The sequence below is a fragment of the Stegostoma tigrinum genome, chromosome 5 (genome assembly GCF_030684315.1).
Source record: "Stegostoma tigrinum isolate sSteTig4 chromosome 5, sSteTig4.hap1, whole genome shotgun sequence".
Lineage (NCBI taxonomy): Eukaryota > Metazoa > Chordata > Chondrichthyes > Orectolobiformes > Stegostomatidae > Stegostoma > Stegostoma tigrinum.
In genome coordinates, this window is record NC_081358.1 from 7,641,262 (window position 1) to 7,655,363 (window position 14,102).

General features: G+C 41.1%; 1 protein-coding gene across 3 annotated transcripts in view; it reads right to left on the reverse strand.

Annotated features, from left to right (window-relative positions):
• The window catches only part of LOC125451860 (cAMP-regulated phosphoprotein 21-like), a 405,355-nt gene extending 395,750 nt beyond the window's left edge, over window positions 1-9,605 (reverse strand). Inside the window, exon 1 of one of the 3 annotated variants that reach the window (XM_048529526.1) lies at window positions 9,507-9,605. The gene's annotated coding sequence lies outside the window, so the exon portion shown is untranslated. The remainder of the gene's footprint in view (window positions 1-9,506) is intronic. The other 2 variants (XM_059645782.1, XM_059645784.1) reach the window with 2 other exon arrangements.
• Window positions 9,606-14,102: the final 4,497 nt, after the last annotated feature.

Sequence of the window (14,102 nt, forward strand, 5' to 3'; positions counted from 1 at the left end):
CACAAACCTTATTGAGTTCTTTGAGAAGGTGACCAAACAGGTAGATGAGAGTAAACTGGTTGATGTGGTGTATATGGATTTCAGCAAGGCATTCGACAAGGTTCCCCACAGTAGGCTATTGTACAAAATGCGGAGGAATGGAATTGTGGGAGATATAGCAGTTTGGATCGGAAATTGGCTTGCTGAAAGGAGACAGAGGGTGGTAATTGATGGGAAATGTTCATCCTGGAGACTAGTTACTAGTGGTGTACCGCAAGGGTCGGTGTTGGGTCCACTGCTGTTTGTCATTTTTATCAATGACCTGGATGAGGGCGTAGAAGGATGGGTTAGTAAATTTGCAGATGACACTAAGGTCGGTGGAGTTGTGGATAGTGATGAAGGATGCTGTAGGTTGCAGAGAGACATAGATAAGCTGCAGAGCTGGGCTGAGAGGTGACAAATGGAGTTTAATGCGGACAAGTGTGAGGTGATGCACTTTGGTAGGAGTAACCGGAATGCAAAGTACTGGGCTAATGGTAAGATTCTTGGTAGCGTAGTTGAGCAGAGAGATCTCGGTGTCCATGTACACAGATCCTTGAAAGTTGCCATCCAGGTTGACAGGGCTGTTAAGAAGGCATACAGTGTTTTAGCTTTTATTAATAGAAGGATCGAGTTCCAGAAGCAAGAGGTTATGCTGCAGCTGTACAAAACTCTGGTGCGGCCGCACTTGGAGTATTGCGTACAGTTCTGGTCACCGCATTATAAGAAGGTTGTGGAAGCTTTGGAAAGGGTGCAGAGGAGATTTACCAGGATGTTGCCTGGTATGGAGGGAAGGTCTTATGAGGAAAGGCTGAGGGACTTGAGGCTGTTTTCATTAGAGAGAAAAAGGTTGAGAGGTGACTTAATTGAAACAAATAAAAGAATCAGAAGGTTAGATAGGGTGGATAGGGAGAGCCTTTTTCCTAGGATGGTGACGGCGAGCACGAGGGGGCATAGCTTTAAATTGAGGGGTGAAAGATATAGGACAGATGTCAGAGGTAGTTTCTTTACTCAGAGCGTAGTAAGGGAATGGAATGCTTTGCCTGCAACAGTAGTAGATTCGCCAACTTTAGGTACATTTAAGTCATCATTGGACAAGCATATGGACATACATGGAATAGTGTAGGTTAGATGGGCTTCAGAATGACAGGTCGCCACAACTACTGTGCTGTAATGTTCTATGTTCTATAAAATAAGTTTTAGAACATTGTAAAGTTAAGGCAGAGTTTTCATAATCATGGCATAAATGAATTGTATCAAGAGGTTTCAATGTTAATCAGAGCATTTAAAATAGTGTCAGTAAGAACTGCAGATGCTGGAGTCAGAGATAACAGTGTGGAGCTGGAGCAACACAGCAGGCCAGGCAGCACCAGAGGAGCAGGAAAGCTGACGTTTCAGGCCAGAACCTTTCTTCAAACTATAGCACTTGATCTGGTGCTATCACAAACAAATTGATCCGGAATTAATGGTAAAACTATGGTCCTAAAACTTACCTGTACCTGAGCCATGAAAATGCAATGTCCTCTGCATTATTCTTTCTAACTTATTCTGTTTTATTTCTGGTGCTACACAAATACTGGCAATTCCCAGGGAGCAGGACTGCAGGAGCTGCCAATGCACCGCTTGCTTTAATGATAGCTTTCTTCAATGCTCTGTGGTCCATGGCTTGCAGTCCTGCCCATCAGGAGCCAAACAGCTTTTATTTTTGTTTGCTATTTGTGAAACATATTCAGGGGTAACCTCTCAATTTTTCAATTTTCTTTGGTTTTCAGGGCTTCCTTATATATTCTCACTTAACCCCGTTATTAGGTTATGATATCATCACTATTTTTGTGTATTTAACCTTTATAGGGTTTTCTCCTTTAGATGTACAAGATGGTTACCAAATACTGCACACACAGAAATATATAATTACATCTTATAACTTGGAATCTATAAATGTTTTCCTTGTTAAATTTTAAACAAATCTCCCTGCTATACATTCAGCAAAATAGTATTGAATGCATAGCTGATGTAAAAATGATGCAGATACAATAATTCTTGGAAAACCAGGCATATAACCTGGAAAAATATGTTTGCAGGTAGATCTCTGAAAGCTTCAGTAAATTGAATGCTTTCTGTCATCCAGGTAAGAGCTTTGCATGTTTTTTGTCTTCTGTATCTGTGCCTCTATGCTTGCATGGAAAGGCCTGAGCTGCCTGATTTCTTCCTCTTTACAGAAGGCTCCCTTGTGGGCATTAAAAAAGCTGCAGATCTAATGATCTTTCCATCACTACATCAATATCTAGGCTTCATGTTCCTTTTTTCTTGCTCACAGCAAGCACAAGCTCCCATATAATAGCTGCTGCAGATATTTGTCCATATAGGCAGTGGCCCTGACCACCACTTTATCCAAGGAAATGTCATTCCCTGGCTTTCTGCATTGATTTTAATTGAGGGAATATGCTAATAGGCAAGTGACCAGGATGTAGAACATGTGACCACCAGCCAACGTACAATAGTTTGTAGCGCGAGCTGTGAGCAACTGTGGAGCTGTAGTTGCTGATCACAGGTTTATAGTGAATCTTTCTGCTGAGCAAACCTATGATATACCTTCAAGAAAAGAGAAACTATGTTTGATTTGCCAATCCCAGCGTGAAATGGGTCAAACCCCTTTGTGGCTGCCACTTTCCATTTCACTATCCTGGGTGGGACCTCAACATGATTTTAGACTTGTTGTGCTGTAGTTCAGCCTGGCTTCCAACTTGAATCTCATAATAAAGTGGTTCACTCAAGTGCTAGATCAATTAGTGTTAATTCATAAAGACTGGCATATACGAAGATCATTTTTATTATACAGGTGTTTTTAGGTGATACAAACCACATTCCTAAAAATGAATGCTGTTAAGTATTTACAGTAAATGTCTGGAATGAATTATAGCCTCTGATATTTTATTACCATCTGTTCACTTGGAACAAAGACAACCCCTTTGTGATTTCATAATTCCCATCTACCTTTAAAAACGACTTTATTTCGACACACCAATAAAGTATTTACATGCTGCAATTAAGGACTAAGGCTGGGAATCTTCCAGCTCTCAAGACTATTATTGACACAATGTTATTTTAAAATGCAGATACCCTAAATGGATGGGAACTAGCTTGGCATCCAATTCATGGTGTAGAGCAATGTGGGTGGTGATATGTTTAACTCTGAGTCAGAAAGCCTGGGTTTGAGTCCCACTTGCTCCATACATGCTTCATAGACTGTCTGAACAAGTTGATTAAAATCACCTCCAAGTCACGGAACTGGGCATCCTCTATGCGACGGGAGCCAACTCCAGAGTGCAAATGCTAACAGGGCAGCAGCTACTTTCACTGAAGCTGCTGTAGCTTTTCACACCAGAGCAGATAGGCGATCATAAGGCCAACATAAGAGCTAGTCTGATGAATAACCCTTTTTCTCTGAACAATTTTACTATGGCAGACACATCAGATTAGTGACTCCCTGTGTTGGAGCTGGGCAGCTCATCCCTTGTTTTGAAGGTAGCACTGCACTCTGAAGAACGTTGGAGGACAGGCATGTCATTTGGTAATTGATACTCAAGCCCAGGGAGTGGGAAAGGGGTCACATCTCCATTGGAGGACCTGGGAAAGAATATTAAAAGGACAACTTGGAACCCTTGAATTAAGAAGACTGTGGCCGAACACATTGGGAAAAAATGTTGGAAAGGAATATTAATCCATGATGTTGAGATTCTATAAGTGATGGAAAGATTAATTTTGTCCAGTCAATGTGGATTAACAATAGACAAAACAAATAATACTAACTGCATTACTTGGTCTACAGCTGCATACTGCTCTGCTCATGCTACATTTTATATATTTATGTTTGTTAATGGGCAGTGGAGGGATTTGAGCACAGGAGGTAGTGAGAGTTAATTTACATATTAAAGAAATGAGGAAAGGTTAAAACTCAGACTCTCCAGCACTGAAAAAACTTCGAAGAGGAACTATAATCTCTCAAACTCATTATTCACTGAAGAAGGTAAACTGTGAGGGAAATGTTTACACCTGCAGCATCCTTACTTCTTTAAAAAGGGCAGGTTAAATTTGAAATTAGAAATAGGATAATATTTTCTTCAATATCACTACTTTATCATTCCTAGATCCCCATCTTTGTGGTTAAAGGGACAAAGTTTATTGGGAATGATATTGGACTAGTGATTCAGAAACCTAGATTAATGCTATGGAGATTGAGTAGATATCCCACATGGTACCTGACAGAATTTAAATTCAATTAGTTAATAACTCCAGAATAAAAGGCCACTCTCAGACCATGAAACCATTGGGTTGATGAAAGAAACTCTGTCTCACTATTAGCACTTTGTAAAATTGATTGACTATACTAACCCAGTCTAACCATTCATGGTTCAGTAAAGAGTGAGGGAGAACATTTTGGGAGCAATGAAAGGCACATATAAGTCAGATTCCTACCTGGTGAAATTAAAACACAGACAGCTGAACAGTAGATGCATCATGTAATAGACAGAGCTACAGAAAGTCACAAGCAATGGATCAAATCAAAACACGCAAAGCATTGCCACATCTAGTCATGAATGGTGGTGAACGAACCACAGGAGGAAATTCCATAACTATTCCCATCCTCAGCAATGTCAATGCAAAAATCAAGGCTGAACAATCACGTTCATAGAATGGTCACCTGGAATGTCCATTTCAGCCTCGTCCTGAGGCCTCCACCACCATGTCAATCTCATTCAATCTCATTTTCTCCATGTAATATCAGGAACTGGCTAAATTCAATGGATCCAAAAAAGGCTATAGATCCTGGCAACACCGCAGCCATAATCATGAAGGCTTGAGATTGTAAACCAGCTACATACAGCGAAGCTGTGCCAACTCTGGCATCTGCCCAATAATGTGGAAAGTTGCCCAGGTGTGTCCTGTCCCCAAAAAGCTGGACAAATAAAATCTAGCCAATCACTGTTCCATTAGACAAACAGGAGGCTGGAAGAACACAGAAAGCCAGGTGGCATCTGGAGGAAAGGAGCAATCCTCTGGAAGGGTAATACCCAAAACGGTGAATGCTCCTTTCCTCCAGACTCTGCCTGGTTTGCTGTGTTCTTCCAGCCTCCTGTTTGTCTATCTTGGATTCCAGCATCTGCAGTTTTTTTTGTATCTAACCACTATACCATTAGACTGCTCTCACTAGTTTACCATGAAAGGAGTGTCAGTGGTATTAGTATGGAGTAGCACTGAGCAATAATAGCTCACCAGTGTTCGCGTTGGGTTTTGCCACTGAACTGTACAGTTCTAGTTGGCAATCTGTTACTTTCCTGATCTTAAAATGGTTTGAATTACTCCTCGGCCCCCTGGTTCTGGGCTTATTTATGGGGATGTGAATGAAGAGACAGTAGACAGGTGATTAAGGGCAAAAGGATCTCTACTTATTAGGTACAATGGGTAATTATAATAAAAGAAATTTACTCAGTAAATTCTAAAAAGTTAATACAATGAATCCACAGGAACACACGAGCACTTTAAATGACACAGTGAAAGGAGATTACCATTATTGAACAATATTTACTGATGTACAGAAAACAAGCAGTATTTAAACTTTCAATCTTAACCAGAATTCCTACCAGTAGGATCCCAAAGCACTGGACCAGCTGCCTTCCTCTCCCTGCTAGCTAGGTTGGAACTTTGGGCTCTCATGAGTGCTGCTCACCAACCAGAATATGGTTTTGAAGTCCCAATGGTCATTCTGACTTGCCGTATCCAGAGCTTGGATGAAGACTTCAGAGCACGTAGCTTCTTCAGTTTGGGTTGAGGCAGTTGATGCAGTAAAGTGCATTTTGGATTTATCTATTGAGTACCTGATTATTTTGACTTTTGATGCGTTTTGCAAGCAGGTTTTCACCTCAGATTGTATCTGAGGTCTTGCAGCTTTGCAGGCTTTGGTGATTGATTGGGTTTGTGGGTGTCTTGTTCAGACAGTCATGCTCAGTCATTGAGGTTCTTGCCGTCAGGGTTCCCAGTTCAGAAATGCCTGTGCTCAGAGTCTCCTAGTTCAGATTTATGTTCTCACATCTCAATTTGGCCTTTTTCCTGCTTGGTTCTGAAGCGGCTTGTAGGGGAAGCCTTTGGGAAAGCTGCTCATGCAGAAGTTTGCTGTCGAAAAGGCTCTCATGTTTAGAGATAACACAGCGTCGGCCTTGAGGAGCATAGTAGGCCAGGCAGCATCAGAGGAGCTGACTTTTTGGGTTGGGACCCTTCTATAGAAATGATTTCTGAAGAAGAGTCCCGTCCCAAAACGTCAACTTTGCTCCTCAAGACCCATGCTGTGTTGCCTCTGATTCTAGTATCAGCAGTTCTTACCATCTCTCATGTTCAGAATCTCCTTGTTCAGATTCCTCCAGAGGTGAAATTGGGGCTGGCTGTTATATTGACTGTGGTAATAAAATGTGAGGCTGGATGAACACAGCAGGCCAAGCAGCATCTCAGGAGCACAAAAGCTGACGTTTCGGGCCTAGACCCTTCATCAGAGAGGGCTCTGACTGTGGGCTCTGTTATCTCCACTGCAGATCTGTAGTTTCATTGTGATCTTGATGCTCTCTTCTGACTTTAATTGGCTTTCCAATGATTAGAGTATATGTGAATGGGTTGTGATCGAGGTTGAATGTCACGTAACTGTGTAGGCCCCATACTGTGCAGCTGAGGTGTAAAAGTTGTCTTGGGCTATCGTCTTTTTTGTTTCAGTTTATTGTTCTTTGGAGACGGGGTGTAAATTGAAATTCCAGGCTGAATAATTTTCCCAGACAACAATCTCCCATGCCTGCTTGTTGTGTTGTGTACTTGCCACAGGCTCAGTCCAGCTGCCCTTTTATTTTTAAAAGTTTTGAAAGTCCAAGGCACTGCCCAAAATCCAGGGTTTTGTCCATATGTTTTAATATTGGGGATTTTTGCTCGATCTCCCAGAACTTTATCACAAATTTGATCCAAACATGGACAAAAGTTTCGAATTCCACGAGTAGAGTGAGATTGGTCTCAAGGCAATATTTGACAAAGTGTGGAATCAGATTTCAAACAAAATTCAATTGGAATCAAAGGAAACTGTAACAAAAACAGAAGTTGCTGGAAAAGCTCAGCAGGTATGGCAGCATCTATAAAGAAAAAAATCTGAGTTAACGTTTCAGATTCAGTGACCCATCCTCAGAACTCGAAACTGTACACTGCTGGAGTGTACAGAGGACATTGTTTATTCGATATCGATTATCTCAGTCTCAGAATGGTCTTCAGGGTTTTTAATCCAAACTACCTTCAGCTACTTCACCAATTACCATCCTCCATCATTAAATCAGAAGGGATTCTGTTTTACTGCTGATTATTCAGTATATCATTCACAAACCCTCATTTACTGGAGTAGCCTGTGCTATGCCCAGCAGGACCTGAACAGGTCCAAACTAATATTAACGACGTTTGTGTCACACAGTTGGCAGGCAACCAACATTTGGAACAAATGTCCATTTTACTTTCAATAATATTACCATCACTGAAACCCATAACATTACCATCCTGGGATTTACAATTGATAGGATAATAAAGTAACAGAGGCAACCCATGTTCTGTGGCAGCAAGAGCAGGACAAAGACAGCCAATTCTGTGGCAAATAACTTAACCTCTCAACTCCTCTGTCAACGATGCTCAAGGCACATGTCATAATTGTGATGTATCAAGGTGCAGGGCTGGATGAACACAGCAGGCCAAGCAGCATCAGGGGAGCGGGAAAGCTGACATTTCGGGTCTGGACCCTTCTTCAGAAATGGGTCCTGACCTGGAACGTCAGCTTTCCTGCTCCACTGCTGCTGCTTGGCCTATATATGGTTCAACCACCGTGTTATTTCAGATTCTCCAGCATTGGCAGTTCCTACTAACTCATAACTGTGATGTCCTACTCACTCTGGATCAGTGCAACTCCAACAAAACTCAAGAACCTGAACTCCATCTGCAAACCTTAAATATTCACTCCATCCATCACTCACAGTGGCATCAGTGTGTACCATTTATAAGGTGCTCTGCAGCAACTCACTAAGGTGCCTTCCAAACCTGTAACCTCTACCAGTTTGAAGAACTCGGGCAGTAGGTGCTTCGGAGTACCACTATCTGCCAGTTCTCCTCCAAGACATTTGCCATCCACATTTGGAATTTTGTTGCTGTCCCATCTATGGCACTGTGTCAAAATACTGGAACTCCCTTCCTAGCAGCACTACAGCTGTCCCTGAGCCATTTGAAACTTTCCAACAACATGGTTCACCACCATTTTCTCATGGGCAGTTACAAATTGGCAGTAAATGCTGGTCTTGCTTACTTCAAGACTCACATCCCATTAATAAATGTTTTTTTTAAAAATTAACTTTCAATTTAGATGTTCCAGGGAATGTCCTGACAGAATAATATTAAGTAATTTGAAAGGTTCTAGAATCATATCACTGAGATGCACAAATAATCATATACTCACTCAGTAGTCATCAGGCGGTCTGTACATATCAGTAAATGGATCTGAGGCTAAGTAACAATGAGTCAATTCAATGCAATTTTAAAATCTTCTGTTGGACTTCAAGTTATTTTAAGCTGACAATAAAACCATATTTCTATTCAGCTTACATAACTGTCTTGAAGAGCCAAAGAGGTAGAACAACAGTAATACCAAAACACAGATCAGCTTTTCAATCCAGACGTTTGATAAGCAAATAGTCTTTTCTGTTAGACAATAAAGTTTTCTATCCCAAAGCCAACACCCGCAAACATCTCTCTGCATTAAGGAAGTACTGAATGGAAATACTGAAGGTATATCTACCTTGAGCCAACATTTCAGGTAAAGTTAGAACAGAATTACATTTTGATTGAATTGTGTTCCAGACTTGAAACAGTATCAGAGAAATAATGGCATTATTCAGTAAGTAATTGAATTATGAAGGAACAAGGATGAGGGCAAGGTGCTCCCCTGAAAATACTGACAAGGTTACCTAGAATCTGGTTATGCCCAGAAATTGCATTCCAACTGTAGTAAATGTGTTGTTAATTTGTGTATGAGGAAGTCCTTGTGAGAGGAAACCTGCTTTTTTCAGTGAAATGTGACAGGTCTTCATTAAAGTAAAATTTCAATGTGACTCCAGCTCATATTTTCTCGGATTCAAAGAATAGGAAGAGAATTTGCAAGGAAATTATTGACTGGAGTACATAACAACCTGAAAAAGAAATGACGTGCCAATTTTATCGTTGGGATGGCAAAATAATCTGGCCAGGCTCACCAGTGTTGATTATGATTAAGCTGTGACAATTCTAGATCAACGTATCACAATTGAATGGTATATTCACAGAAGCGAATTGTATAAGAAAAATTCAAATCAATCAGACAGCATAGCTTTAGTTTAATGACAAAAATTTATCTTAAAAACACTGTTTGAATGGAACAAACATAAACATACCTTACTACGTGCTTTTTTTATGATATGATCATTTCTGTTCTGTCACAGACCACCCGACCTTGTGCTCTTTAAGGTGCTGCACAGATGCTTCAAGGCAACAGCTAGAGTGCCTTGTCTAAAAATACTCTTTTATTTGCTTAGGCGAATCGATTCACACAGGTAACAAAGTCCTATCCATGCCATATGGAGCTGGCATATCATTACAGTATATGCTTGAAGAACAAAGTAAAAACATCAGAATAATAGTGGCACAGAAAACAAAAGAAATAGATAACCGGGAAAGGTTACATTTCAGGTAGAATATGTAATTTTTGACGAATTTACAGAAATGCTACATAGAAATGTTTCAGATTCAGATTTTACTTTTAATCTTGAATGGAATAGCAAGCTTGTCTAAACATTTAGAGTATTGTTTACACATCCTTATTTGCCTAATTCAACTGGTAAATTTAGAATAGTGAAAAGATAAAACAGGATACTCTAGTGTTCTTACCTCAGAATCAGAAAGTTGTGGGTTACGGCTCCTGACAGGAGCTTGGGTGTGTAACTCAGTTTGGGGTATGAAATCAGGCTTGGGTGTGTGATCCAGGTTTGGGTGTGTTTCCAAACACTGGGCATGTGCCAAGAGCTTAGATTTGATCAATTGCTTGTGGGATGGCGTAGTCTTTTGTATTGCATGCCCCTTCCACCTTTTGGAAGCAGATAGCCCTATTATTTATTATGTTGCATTATGGCTTCATCAGGTTAATACCTGTTTCCCTGCCATGGCTTCCTGGATTCTTCATTAAACCAGGCTTAATGGTGATGGTAGAGTGCGAGATACGTAAGGGCATAAGTTTGCAGATTGCTATTGAATGCAATTTGTCTACTGTTGATAGCCCACAGTGCCGCATGGATGCCTAGTTTAGAATTGCTTGATCAAATCAAAATCTGTCCCATTTATGCCAGTGGTAGATCCACACAACACAGTATAATGTATTGCCCTTGTGAAGACAGGATTTGGTATCTGCAATGTGTTTGTGTTGATCTCTGTGAGCAACACAGCTGTGGACTGCTGTACATCAATGTGGACTATAACTAGTAGATTAGTGATAATATGATCAAAAATGTTCTTCCCTCTTTTTGGTTCTGTTATCACAGGCTTCAGATTTTGTCTAGCAATTATGTTCTTTAGGACCAGACAGTCAGGGCTACTGAGCCATATTTGGTGATGAACATTGAAATCCCCTACTGCCTTGCCACACTCAGTACTTCTTGCAAGTGTTGTTAAATAAGAAGGAGGACTGATTCAAAAGCTGAGGGGTAAGTGATAAGTGATAATCAGCAAGAGCTTTCCTTGCCCAAGTTTGACCTGGTGCCATGGGACCTCATGAAGTCTCAGTTAACAATTCCCAAGGCAATCCCCACTCCATTTTATACCATTGTGCTTTTGATGGATCTGTCCTTGTCGATGGGAAAGGACACACTCATGGATGTTGCTGGTGGTGTGTGGCACATTATCTGTCAGACTGTCAGTTCTCAGCGGTTAGCACTGTTGCCTCACAACACCAAGGACCCGGGTTCAATTCCACCCTCAGGCAACTGTCCAGGTGGAGTTTGCACATTCTCCCTGTGTCTGCGTGTGTTTCCTCTGGGTGCTCCAGTTTCCTCCTGCAGTCCAAAAATGTGCAGGCTAGGTGGATCGGCCATGGGAAATTGCCCGTAGTGTTTAGGCATGTATAGATGAGGTAGGTTATTGAGGGATGGGTCTGGGTAGGATGCTCCAAGTGCCAGTATGGACTTGTTGGGCTGAAGGGCCTGCTTCCACACTTAGGGATTCTATTATTCTATATGTTTCTGTGAGTATAACTTTGTGAGGACTTTTGACAGGAATGGACCTGTTGTTACCATTTCCATTGTCTAAGCCGATGATGGGTGCTCCATCTAGTTCTTGCTTTAGAGTGTGTAGAGGCAGAAGATGTACAAAATCGGGACAGCAGACTTCTTTCTCTTAATGGAAACCATGTTTTTTTTAATGAATGGTTAAGTGGTTTCTCCTTTTTCTGAAGAAAAATTCAATTAGACACTAACCTTACATTTCTCTGCCTACTGTGGTGGAATTTGAACCATGTCTACAGAACACTAGCCTGGAGCACGGTCTTCTTAAACTACTAATTACCACTTTGCTATTACTTCCTCTTACTGTTTCCCCGAAAGCATAATTGGATAGAAAAATAAAACTAGCATCTTCTGTTTAAGACATTGATCTCGACAAATTGGCCACATAATCCCTCTCCCACAGTGGCAGCAATTCAATACATTTGCTGTAAAGCATTTCAGGCAGTTCAGAGGTGCTACATAAATGCACGTTCTTTATTTATTCATGCATTTTGATAACGTAATTACTTTGACCTCAGTTACATGTGTTACAGAAGTTAATAAAATTGTTGTACGTCATTAAACAACATCATTGAATTTTGCAAAATAAACATTGATTTTCTGGTGAAATTATGGTGGAAGTCGTTCCAGCCTTGACTGATGAAAGATTTGTTGATAGCATCAAAAGCAAAATACAGGCAAATAGCACCTTTTGGGGGGGGGGGGGGGGTTGGGGGGCTATGTTATTTGCAAGGATTTTAATTACAGGTACATTTGAATGCTAAAAGCTTATGAATTTCCCAAGTAATGCTCCTCTGCTCTATACACCAATCATAAGCAAATCAGCCAGCCCAAATTCATTGGGCAGAATATACCCAGACTCAGAAGGATGTGGGTTACGGTGATAAATGTTGTTAAGTCAAATGAGATGTCCAGCAGGGCCCTTTTGATGCTAAGATTAAAAAGTCACATTCTCAAACTAAGCCTGAACGTGGAGAGAGAACACAGTTCTAAAGAAGAGTGATTTTGATCTGGAAACATTAATTCTTGTTTTTCCCACTCCACAGATGCTGCCAAACCTGCTGAGTTTCTCCAGCACTTTCTGTTTTCATTTCATTGCAAGCATGACTGTTGGATCCAGCCATGACAGGGGTTAAAGGCACTGTTGGTGCAGTGCAATATAGGTGCAGAGTAATGGGAAGGAGCAGATGCGCCAGCAAGCCCAGAGTCAACAGCAACCTCCAGCAAAGCACAAAAGAAGCCCATCAACTGAAGGGGCCTTCAGGACATCCAGCAGGTATAAGAGGACCACTACCTACTGCCATCTACGCCATTTCTTCCAGAAAAGAAAGGTGCAGCGTTGGCTGAGGATGTCCCAGGACACTATGCCAACTGCTGGAGTGTGCCCCGAGACGGAGGGTGCCACATTATTCTAGCTTCCTGTGCTCTGAATTAAACTCTTACCGATGCAGTGAAAAGCTTTATCACACACTGTGATATCTAAAATACCACTGCCAATGTTATGCCCATATCATTCACAACATAGGAATGTGACAAAGCATTTATTTTCATGGTCCCAAATGCAAACAGATAAAGTTGGCTGTCAAGAAGGACAGCCAGAGATCTGCCTCTGGCCATTCTCCTATGGGCAGGGAGGGTATGGACACTGGTACAAGCATCTTGTGTCTTCCCCTTCCGTTAATGAGGCAGTTGACAGCTTGAGAGCTCATGCCAGGTCAGTTTTTCATTTTGAAGGGGGTGTCTAGAAAGAGTTTGAAAGGTAAGTGAAATAGTTTTGTTCCCTTAGCTGCACATCATTAAGTCATGCAGCATGAGGTAAATTTGTGTTCATTAAAATATGTCATGACAGTGCTGTGATTGGGAGGTATAACTACCTCTTAAATAAATATAAATCAAAGAGCTGCAGATGCTGAAAAGCTGAAACAGACACAAACAGAAATTGCTGGAGAGAATCAACAGGTCTGACAGCATCTGTGCTGGGAAAGAAGTTAACCATTTCAGCCTTATCATTTTTCTTCAGAACTAAACCTCTTAAGCAATGTACTTGCCATGTTGTAACTTCCACCAACTGTCCAGCGGCCAAATAGAAACTAACATTGTCAATGTGGAAACGTCTTCAGATGAGGGAGATCTGGGGATGAGTGAGAGAAGCTATGGGTCTATGCACCATGGCAGGTAAGTACTAAGGTTCTGATTGGAATGTGGAAGTATACTCTTATTCTGATTCCTAGCTTACTAAGATACTAACCCTATTAGACCCTTAACCAGATGCTTTCACGCTTCCTTCCCACACTGATAGATGCGAAGTGAAATCCTCAATCCAAGGACACTCAACTTTCTTTTGCAAAGTATAACATAAACAAAGAATTTGGACAGCTTAAAATGTTAGGAAATATCTATGATAATGATTTAAACAAGTGCATTTATGATACAAGTTTAATGTCTGCGTGGTGCAATATGATATTCACTGCAAACTTTCACAAAATATATCTTGGTGTAAAAGTAGATTAAAGGCCCAGCCTTGCTCCAGAGTGGGTTCCCCATTGTTCCACTGTCAGATTGAGGCTCAAGTCTAGATTCAGGTCACATTTGCATGTTGTCCGTGCTCTGGACAACTCTGCCAGTTTATGGATAAAAACCATTTTACCCAAGTGCTGTTGTCGGTGAGTACGAGAAAGGGACACTGACTTCAATTTGTAGTTCAACTCAATTTTATTA